Source organism: Erinaceus europaeus, chromosome 14 (genome assembly GCF_950295315.1).
Source record: "Erinaceus europaeus chromosome 14, mEriEur2.1, whole genome shotgun sequence".
Classification (NCBI taxonomy): domain Eukaryota; kingdom Metazoa; phylum Chordata; class Mammalia; order Eulipotyphla; family Erinaceidae; genus Erinaceus; species Erinaceus europaeus.
In genome coordinates this window covers 93578417-93589264 of record NC_080175.1, presented here as the reverse complement: position 1 = coordinate 93589264, position 10848 = coordinate 93578417, and the positions used below count along the sequence as shown (strand labels likewise).

The following is a 10848-nucleotide window of genomic DNA, read 5'->3' as shown; positions in this document are numbered from 1 at the left end:
ATTAGGATTATTAGGATTTCTACCTGGGTCACACACATGACATTGCAGATACTTTATGCAGTAAGCTATTATGCTCAGTTTTTAAAATTAAAAAAAATGTTAATTTTTTGGCTGAAATTTTATCTGAAAGATTGACCTCCTTTTATTAAAACATATTTTGTTTTATCACTGTTTCATATAAAGACATCAATCATTCTACCCACAACTCCCATTTTCTTTTTAATTTATATTTATTAAATAGGAATATTTGCAAGACTGTAAGATAATAGGGGTACATGTCCACACAATTCCCACCCCCAGAGCTCCATATACTATCTCCCCCTTGATAGTTTCCCTATTCTTTATCCCTCTGGGTGTATGGACCAGGATCGTTGTGGGATGCATAAGGTCGAAGGTCTGGTTTCTGTAATTGCTTCCCTGCTGAGCATGGGTATTGACAGGTGGATCCATACTCCCAGCCTTTCCTTCTCTTTACTTAATGGTGCAGGCATCTGGGGAAGCAGGGCTCCAAGACACATGGTGGGGTCATCTTCCCAAGGAAATCAGGTTAGTATCATGGTAGCATCTGGAACCTGGTGGATGAAAAACAGTTAAGATAAAAAGCAGAAAAAAATGTTGACTAATCATGAACCTAAAGGCTGGAATATTGCATGTGAAAAATTGGGTTCTCCATTTTAGAAAAAATCTAGTAGGTCTATTTTAGGTATATTCCAGAGGGCCTATGACTTTACTAGTTTTTGCCTGAGCCTGACATATTATGCAGGTGGACCCAGGTTATTGTCTGGGGAGATGGTTTCAGAGTTACATAAAGGATTAGAAAGCTGGGTCAGGGAAGAGAGTAGATCCCAAATATGGAGAAAGTATATAAATATTGTTAACTGTAACCCCCTTTGATTTGATCTGGATCCCATATTCAGCACAGGAGCCTGTGTAACCTCTGCATCCTTACATGTCTGAGTTTACATTTTATATGCAAGCTGTAGCTGAAAATATTCACCAGCCATTTTTCAGTTAAACTTTCTTGCAACTAAAAAAATGAGTTCAATTTATATTCACAATCTTATTTAACTAAATCCCTTATGCTTTTTTCTTCTTCAATACAAAAATATGGTCTTATTTAGTGTTTTTAGCTCATAAAATGTTTGAAATGTAGTTTATTTTAGGAGTTGAATGCTTTGAGCATCAAGTCACAATGCATTACATTCTTGTTCACAGAAATCAAGTAATGATAGAAAAGGAGATTTTTGCTACTATTTTTAAAGTGTGATTAAAAGGCAAAGTGTTCAGTTGAATCTAGGAAAAATAAATATTTTAAGATGAAAAAGATGGCATTCTTCATAGATTTTCTGTGATGTTGAAAGATGATCTAGTGACAGTTTCCAGTAGGAAAGAATTCCTTTTATTAAATTACACACTTCTTTGATTAAATATTGTCATGATTTTTTTATTGAGGGGGTTAATGCTTTACAGATACATACATAGATATATGAGTACAATTTCATTATGCATCAGGACCCCATAATTCTCAGCCATTCTGTCCTCAGAGTCCTTTATTTTGATGCAGTACACCACACCCTGTTCATTCTTTTCTTTGTTTTCTCCCTCTGTGTCCCTTCTTTATGTCCCACTTATAAATGAGATTGAGAATATAGATTGGTGATATAATAAAACAATTTTGTGACATAATAAAATTGTGATATAATAAATAATTAACAAGTGAAAAAAGGAAAATTATATATGTGATTGTTTTTTATAAAGCAGAATAATAGTGGGGCAGGCAAAATAGTTCACTTGGGTAGTGTGCTGCATTGCTTTCTTTACAACCAAGATTTAAGCCCCTGACACATTGGAATAAGCTTTATTGCTGCTGTCTTTTTCAGTTTCTTTTCCACTCTGTCTCTAGTTGGAAAAAAAATCATCCTGTGTGCTGGACCTTAACAATAGAGGCAAAAGAAAAAAAAAAGTTGGGTTAACTAATAAAAAACAAAGAATATCACCTCAGAACACAAGAAGGCAAGACTTAGACTACTTTGGGAACCCACGAAGTCATGGGTTAGGAGTGAGTAATTAGGCTCAAAAATCTTCTTATAGTTAAAAAGCCCACAGGCTCCCATAGCCTACTGGGAAGATAAAGAATAAAAGAGGGTTTAACAGCTTCACCTTGAGGATTGAGACATTGAAACAGCTGTTAATTTCCATAACTTTGAACTCTTTAAGTACCATACTTAAGCACAAGTCAATCCAGGCAAGTTTGATTAGTGAGCTGAATAGTACTGAGGGAGGGAACCTCATAACACACTAAATACAATGGCTAACCAAGAAGAAACATTGGAGAAATAAACCAGGACAAAAGCCCAGATTACCCCCTCCCCCCAAAAAAAAGGTAGAAGCACATAAGAATGAGGGCAAAATCCAAACACTAACTGAGGTATTAGTCAAAGGAGTGAACAAAGAGTTTGAAAGTAATATCAGAAATGGGGGAACAGCAAACGAGACTATGAAAGAAAACAGTAGCTATCTGGAAGTGATTAGAGAGATGAAAGCTGAAATAGCTGAGCTAAGAACACCACTAGCTAAACAAGCTAATACAGTATTGGAAGAGGATAGCAAAATAGCTGAGCTACAGAAAAGAACAGAGGGGAGAGAGAATAGAATAAGTGAGGTAGAACACAGAATTAGCAAGACTAAGGATGATTTAGAGAAAAGTAAGAAAGAAATAAGAGATCTCAAAAAGAGATTAAGAGATGCTGAAAACAATGACAGAGACAGATGGCATGACTTTAAAAGAACTAATATGTGCATTATTGGCTTTCCAGAGGAGGAAAGAGAGAAAAGGGAAAAAAGCATTCTACAGAACATAATAGCTGAGAACTTCCATACTCTAGACAACATAAAAGACATAAAGGTTCAGGAAGCCCAGAGGGTCCCAAACAGAATTAACCCAGACTTAAAAACACCAAGACACATCATATTTAAAATGGAAAGGAATAAAGATAAAATAAGGATCCTGAAGGCTGCAAGAGAAAAAACAAAGAGTCACCCACAGAGGAAAACCCATACGATTAGCAGCAGACTTCTCCACACAAACACTAAAGGGTCAGAAGGGAATGACAAGATATCTATTGATTGTTCAGTGAGAAAGGCTTTTAACCAAGATTACTGTATCCCACTAGATTCAGACTAGATGGTGGCATAAAAATCCTTCTCAGACAAACAACAGCTGAAGGAACCAACTATCACCAATTCTGCCCTGCAAGAAGCTCTACAAGTTCTCTTATAAATAGTCACATCATCATAAGCATGTCATATATCAGAACATTCTAAAATTTTAGAATAATGACATTAAAATATCTTCATTCTATAATATCAATAAATGTCAATGGCCTGAATTCACCTATTAAAATGCCCTGAATAGAAGATGGATTATAAAACACAACCCAACAATATGTTGAATGCAGGAATCTCACCTAACTCAACAAGACAAACTCAGACTCAGAGTGAAAGAATAGAAAATTACCATGCAAGCCAGTGGACCACAAAAGAAAAAAAAACACAAGAACAGCTTATTCTCAATCTGACACAATACACCTTAAAAGTAAATAAAATTTAAAAAGATAGGGATGGATATTACTTAATGCTCAGAGGATCAATCATTGAAGAGGACTTAACAATTATTAACATCTATGCACCCAATGAGAGGCCATCTAAATACATCAAAGACCTACTGACAGGGCTACAGCAATATATTAACAGCAACACAGTCATAAAAGGGGATTCGAATACCCTTGGGTGTTAGATCAGAAACTTTCAAATACTTAGAGGAAAATATTGGCTGAACTCTTTTCCATCTCAATTTTAAAGGCATCTTCAATGAAACAAATCCAATTAAAAATAAAAGTTGAAAAAATAAACACAAAACAGAACTCAGACTGGGTCTGGTGTTTTAAAAAGACTATATGACTGTTAATTCAGGAAAAGGAAAAAAAGGTAAATAACACATTTCAATAATGGAAATTTTTGAGTAAGCTTAAGAAGAACAAGGTTTGCATTTTTTTCTGAATGAGTTTCTTTCTTTAGTTCAAGACCCAGAGACATAAATATGATCATTCTAGCCAATTACATGAACATGTCCTATACTTTCTTCACCTTTGTGATTTCTAAGTCAACAAACATTCTTTCATTTTAAAGTCACAAGTGGGAATGAATAATTTGTGTTGTTAACATATATCAGCATTTTTATATTAATGACTATTGATTTAGAAAAAGAGATTATTATGAATAACACATTCTTTTTTTAAAATTTATTTATTATTTTATTATTTTTTTATAGGGTAGGAGGGGTACAACTCCACACAATTCCCACCGCCCAATCTCCATATCCCACCCCCTCCCCCGATAGCTTTCCCATTCTCTATCCCTCTGGGAGCATGGACTCAGGGTCGTTGTGGGATGCAGAAGGTAGAAGGTCTGGCTTCTGTAATTGCTTCCCCGCTGAACATGGGCGTTGACTGGTCGGTCCATACTCCCAGTCTGCCTCTCTCTTTCCCTAGTAGGGTGGGTCTCTGGGGAAGCTGAGCTCCAGGACGCATTGGTGGGGTCTTCAGTCCAGGGAAGTCTGTGAATAACACATTCATAAGGAAATAATGACCTCTATAGTTAAAAGGCTTTGTAAAACAATGAAAGTGTTTTCCTTCTGTTTGAAAGACTTCACACGATAGCCTTACACTCTAGAACGTATATTTGAGTAAAAGAAGTCATTCTCAAAGTCAGTATAAAAAAGTATTCCAGTGGTCTGGGAGGTTACACAGTGTTCTGAGTTCAATCTCATAGCTCATATGTACATAGATGTATATAGCATGTACATCAGAGTGATGTCTGCTTCTTGCTCTTCTATCATTTACACTAGTAAATATATAAATTAGTCTTGGGACCAGGTAGTGTCACACCTGGTTGAGGGCACAGGTTATAATGTGCAAGGTCCTTGGTCTGCGCCCCTGGACCTCACCTGCAGGAGGAAAGCTTAATAAGTGGGGAAGTAGGGCTGCAGGTGTCTCTCTGTCTCTCTGTCTCCCTGTCTATCCCTCCGCCCCTCTCAATTTCTGGCTCTCTCTATCTAATAAATAAATAAAGTAATTTAAAAAAAATTAAAAAGTATTTCAATTAACTAGTTGTTTACAATATGAAAACTTCCTGCCACTGTTAAAGTTCAAATTCTCTCATCTGATTATTTAAATACAACAAAATACCCCTCATTCAGTATGAAAATACACATCACATAAAAATAACTTTTGCCATGCACTTCCCCATCTCCTTTCTCCTTTCTTCCCTCCCTTCCTCCCTCCCTCCCTCCCTTCCTTCTCACTCTCTCTCTTTTCAAACTGAGACACTGTTGTAGCTGCTTTTGCTTTTTTCATGAAAACTTTCAAGGTGACTGAAGGTGTCCTCCTAAACTATCACCGTGTTAAATCACGCTTGTTTAAAACATTTCAGTCGGCCCATTGATACTATCTTTATGGATACACAGGTGCAGCGTTTCCCCTGAGTCGAATGACTTTTTTCTTCATTACTCCACCTCCTTCAGTTCTGCCTTTTGAGACAGCGCGACATATTGAGTGTTGATTTATCCCAGGTTACAGGCTGTGCTTGCTTTCACTTTGTCCAGATTGCATGAAGGTCACAGTTCTTCTCATGCACACAGGCAGTGTGACAGAAGCCTGGGCTTCTCTAGGTTTGCTCTGGTTACTTGGAGATTTTCCTTCTGACTTCAGCAACTTAACTGCCTGGTTGCATTTCTCTAAATTAAAAATATGGCCAGCACTTATATATTTCACTCTGTGTTGCCATCAAGTTTTTTTAAAGTGTTACTCGCTTTTTGATAGTCACTTCCATGGTATTAAGAATGTAAATTATAGTGGATTCAGCACATTAAATCAGCACTGTCTTTATAAGTACAATTCCAGTTCCTCATCCATTGGAGTTCTTTTTCTCTTCCTCTTTAGAAACTTGAGAGTTGGCATTGGATGGTCCTGAAAATTATCAACAATGGGTAAATTCCAGTGTTTGAACATCTGGAATTCTGTTTAAATGTCCCATTATGCAAAATTCATTTCCTCACAAAGAGACACACTGAATCTTCCAGATTCTTCTATTATAAAAGGTTCAGCACTTTATCAAATCCAAAACTGTTACTTCCAGCTACCTTTTTTGTTTGTCTGTTTTGTTATTGTACCTTTATAACAATGCAGAGGAAGTTTCTAAATTCATAGGGTGGGGTGGTGGTACACCTGGTTGACAGTACATGTTACGGAGCTTCTAAATTCTCTTTTTGATAGATCAATTCTAGCAAATGATTTCAAGACTTCTTTCCTGAACATGTTCCCAAAACATTCTCATCTCTACAAGATTAGCAAGCAGCCTCCTTGCAGTGGTGAAGTCTCTTCTTAATTTGTCTTAGAAAATCAATTCTTATAACAAGAAAGCCAAGTGAATTATATGTTAGGAATGAACAGATCCTAACCAGATCATTTTGTGTACTGCATGTGTCAGACTGCTTCTTTGTATAACTTAAACTTAGAACTAACTACTTCATGGGGAAGAATTTCACCGAAGAAGTATTTACTTGCCAGTTAAAAATCACTAAAAATCAAATAACCTAACTTTAAATAATATAAATTAGTTTGTACCTATCTGTTACAATATTTATTTTCTATCCAAAGTACTTCTTAGCTCTGGTTTTTGGTGGTGAGGTGGATGGAACCTGGGAACTCAGAGCCTGAGGCATGAGAGTCTGTCGCATAACTATCATGCTATCTCTCCCACCTTTACAACTATATTTCAGCCTTAATAAGATTAAACTAATCCTTTCCAGACACTCTTACCAGATCATATAATCACAGCAAAGTGGAAAGGTAGTGAGATAACCAGATAAAGTTGTTTTGGTCCTGATAAATTTTTAAAAATAAACAATTTACAAATAATCCTATTTTTTTTAACTTGTCAACAGAAAATCTGATAAGAGAATGCAACATATAAAAAGACGAAGATAAAAGGGGCCGGGCAGTGTTGTACTTGATAGAGTCTATGCGGTAGATTGCTCAAGCACCCGGGACCCAGCCCTTGGTCCCCAACTACAGGGGAGAAGCTCATATGTGGAGAAGCAGTACTGCAAGCATCTCTCTCCTTTTCTACTTTACCCTCCCCTCTTGATTTCTTGCCAGCTCTACCAAATAAATGAATAAATAAATATACAATTATTAATTAAGATTTTTTAAAAGAGAGCAGAAAGTCTTTGTATTTTTTTTTTTAATTTTAAATATGGAACACTTCATGAATTTGCCTGTTAACCTTTTGCAGGGGCCATGCTAATCTTCTCTGTATTGTTCCCACTTTAGTTTATGTGAACTAAGCCGAAGCGAACACTCTGCAGTTTTGTGGTAGAGAAGGTATTTTTAATTTTTTTTTTTTGAAAATGGCCACACACATGATACCACAATTTAATTACGTGTGAGCTACTGAATAACCCTAAGAAAAGTTTAATTCTAACCCTCAAAATTGTTATTTATGAATCCACAGTATAATTATTTGTTGGTTTGCTTCTAAGACCCCTTCTGTTTCATTGGTTTAATCCGCCCTGCTTAACACTGTATTCTATTTACATAACCACTGTTAACTAAGCACCACCCTGCCTGCAGGGCATTGGTTTAATCCCCACTGGTTCATGATGTCTTTTTGCTCCACCCCCTCTCGTAGTACACCCTGATTTGCACCAGTCACTTTTCACTCCACCCTCTCTACATCACATCCTATTTACACCTTACTTGGCAAGTATACATATAAGGACAGGATTGTGATTAGAGTTTAGTTTAGTTTAGATGGCTTAAATTGTGCTGCGTTCCACATGAGTAAAGAGATACTGTGTACAGCTCAGCCATGAGCCCCTGGTTGTCTGTCTCCTGCCCGCAAAGCTAGTCCTGCAATTATTAAATATAAAATCAAAATATTTATTTAGTCACAGTATTTCTTATTCTTTTTATTTAAAAATGTATTTATTTATTGTACGATAGAGACTGAGAGAAATTGAGGGGGGTATAGAGAGAAGAAAAAAGAGACACCTGCCGCTATGCTTCACAGCTTGGGAAATTTCCCCCTTGCAGGTGGGGACCAGGGCTTGAACCCGGGACCTTGAACACTGCAGTGTATGTGTGCTTAACCAGGTATGCCACCACCTGGCTACCTATTCCTTTCTATTGAAGATTGCGCAGAGAAGGCAGGCTACATAATTAATGGAACACTTATATAAGGGAGCCCACATGAAGGTCTAGGTATTTCTGTTCAGTTGATCAATAATAAGCAAGTAACTCTACTGGGAGTCGGGCGGTAGCGCAGTGGGTTAAGCGCACGTGGCGCTAAGTGCAAGGACCGGCTCAAGGATCCTGGCTCAAGCCCCGGGCTCCCCACCTGCAGGGGAGTCGCTTCACAGGCGGTGAAGCAGGTCTGCAGGTGTCTGTCTTTCTCTCCTCCTCTCTGTCTTCCCCTCCTCTCTCCATTTCTCTCTGTCCTAGCCAACAATGACGACAATAATAACTACAACAACAATAAAACAAAAAAAGAATTAACTCTACTGAGATAATATTGTTGTAGATTAACAAAGGGATGAACATTTTCTATTTGCCTGAGAAATAAGATAAGGTGGACCAAAGCCTTATTATGTCACTTAGAAAACAACAAGGGCGGGCCTGGGCGACGATGTCCCTGGCAGAGCCCATATGTCACCATGCACAAGGTCCAGGCTCAGTAGCTCAGTTCCTACCTGCAGGGGCCAGTGCTACAGGTTTGTCTCTTTCTCTCTCCCTCTGCTGCCTCTCTCTTTGCCTGTCTCTGTAAAAAAAAAAAAAAAAGGTGTAAAAGAAAGAAAGAAAATAGAAGTTACTATTATAAACAAATTTCTTTTTAAAATATTTTATTTATTTATTTATTTTCCCTTTTTGTTGCCCTCATTGTTTTTATCATTGTTGTGGTTATTAGTATTATTGTTACTGATGTTGTTGGATAGGACAGAGAGAAATGGATAAAGGAGGGGAAGACAGAGAGGGGGAGAGAAATATAGACACCTGGAGATCTGCTTCACAGCTTGTGACGTGACCACCCCCCACAAACCCCCCTCCCGCAGGTGGGGAGCCGGGGCTCGAACCGAGATCCTTACACCTGTCTTCAAGTTTCCTGCCATGTGCGCTTAGCCCGCGGCGCTACAGCCTGACCCCCTTATAAAATAATTTCTTGAGAATTTCCTACAGAATGCATAGGCACTGCTAGTCCCCAAACAAGCAGAGTAAACTGTAATTCTTCAGAATTCAAGGTTGAGGTAGGCTCAAACAGCAAGAAGGCGCTATTTAGGTGGTATTTGGTAGAGAGTGTGGAGCTACTCAAGCAAATACCTGTGAAAACAGTATTCCAAAGCAGAATGATTAGCCAGTAGGAAAATTGGAACATTCTCAGGGTACTTGGGAAGCTGTAACAGAGCAGTTATATGCCAAGCATGATGATCAAATAATGCAAATGTCAAGTACGTGTTGGTGACCCCAGTCAGAAAGCTCCGTAGGTCTTTGAGACAATGATGATTTTCATTTTATTTGAGGTGAAAAGTCACTGAAGGATTTGGCAGGAAAGTGACATCATTTGACTTACATTTTAAGAGGATTGTTCTAGCTGTTCCACTGAACATTAGGTAGGAGGGGAGGTAAGAGAGTAGAATGGTCAGGAAAATGAGAAAGAGATTGTAAAAATCCATATAAGCAATTGGGAAGACTTGAAAAAAGGCCATGAGTATAGAGTTGGTGGGCAATTGTCAAGACTGTTGGGAATACAGACCATCCATCCATCACTGTAAATTATATTATAAAGTCTTTGAGAAAGCATGCAGTCTATAGAGATCTTCATCTTTTTAGTCTTATCACTACACAAAATAAATCAATATACAGTACAGAAAGACAACCAAAATAAATTATGGAGTCAGATATTAATGTATCTATATTTTTAAATTGGTGAAACAATTTTTGATCAAGCTAAGAGCAAAAAGTTTGTCTCTGCTTATTTCCTATGTATTTATAAGATGCTGAATATTTTCTTAGTGTTATAAGTAAATGCTAAATTAAGCTAAACTAACCCTCCAAAACTCAGATAATATAAGCAAAAAAAATACTTCCAAATTTTATATTTGTTAATAACATTTTACTCTCTTCATCATATCTATGGATAACCTCACTCTTCCTTTTGTCATCACAGTAACACACTATGAGTTTTTCCAATTTTTAGCTTTTCCAACTTATATGTAAAAGATTTAAGGTAATTTATACCGGATTAAGGGCATTTCTCACTCTGTTCTCTGAAATCTACCAAAACACCAAAAGGCTGAATCTCAAGATTTTTTTTCCTTCAGTGAAAGTCTAGAAAATTCATGCGAGTCCAATTTGTGGCATGATGGATATCTGCTATGACTACATCTCTGTCTCTGTCTAGATTTGTGCATCCTTCAATAATAATTTACACAAAAGCAGCATGGGTGTAAATGTCTGTGGACCCATTTTTTAATGAGTTGAAGTCAGTAAGAACACACATTCAAATAATTCATAATAGCATAAAAGATGCAAAGTTTTTATAACAAATGGAAAACAAGGAGTAGTTACTGAAATATACATATATGTGCATATATATGTCCATATATTTTATCATTTTGTTGGGGGATTAATGGTTTATAATACAGCTATTGACATATGAGTACATTTTCTCACATCAGCCTGATAGGTGTCTGCAGAAACATTCTTACTCCTGACTTCAGACCTTTTCAGTCAT

At 37.1% G+C, this 10848-nt stretch overlaps 1 non-coding gene across 1 annotated transcript; it reads right to left on the bottom strand.

The window, feature by feature from the left end:
- Positions 1-7308: 7308 nt before the first annotated feature.
- On the bottom strand, positions 7309-7419 carry LOC132532889 (U6 spliceosomal RNA). Its single transcript, XR_009544811.1, has one exon. It is a non-coding gene; the product is annotated as a U6 spliceosomal RNA (small nuclear RNA).
- Between the last annotated feature and the right edge of the window lie 3429 nt (positions 7420-10848).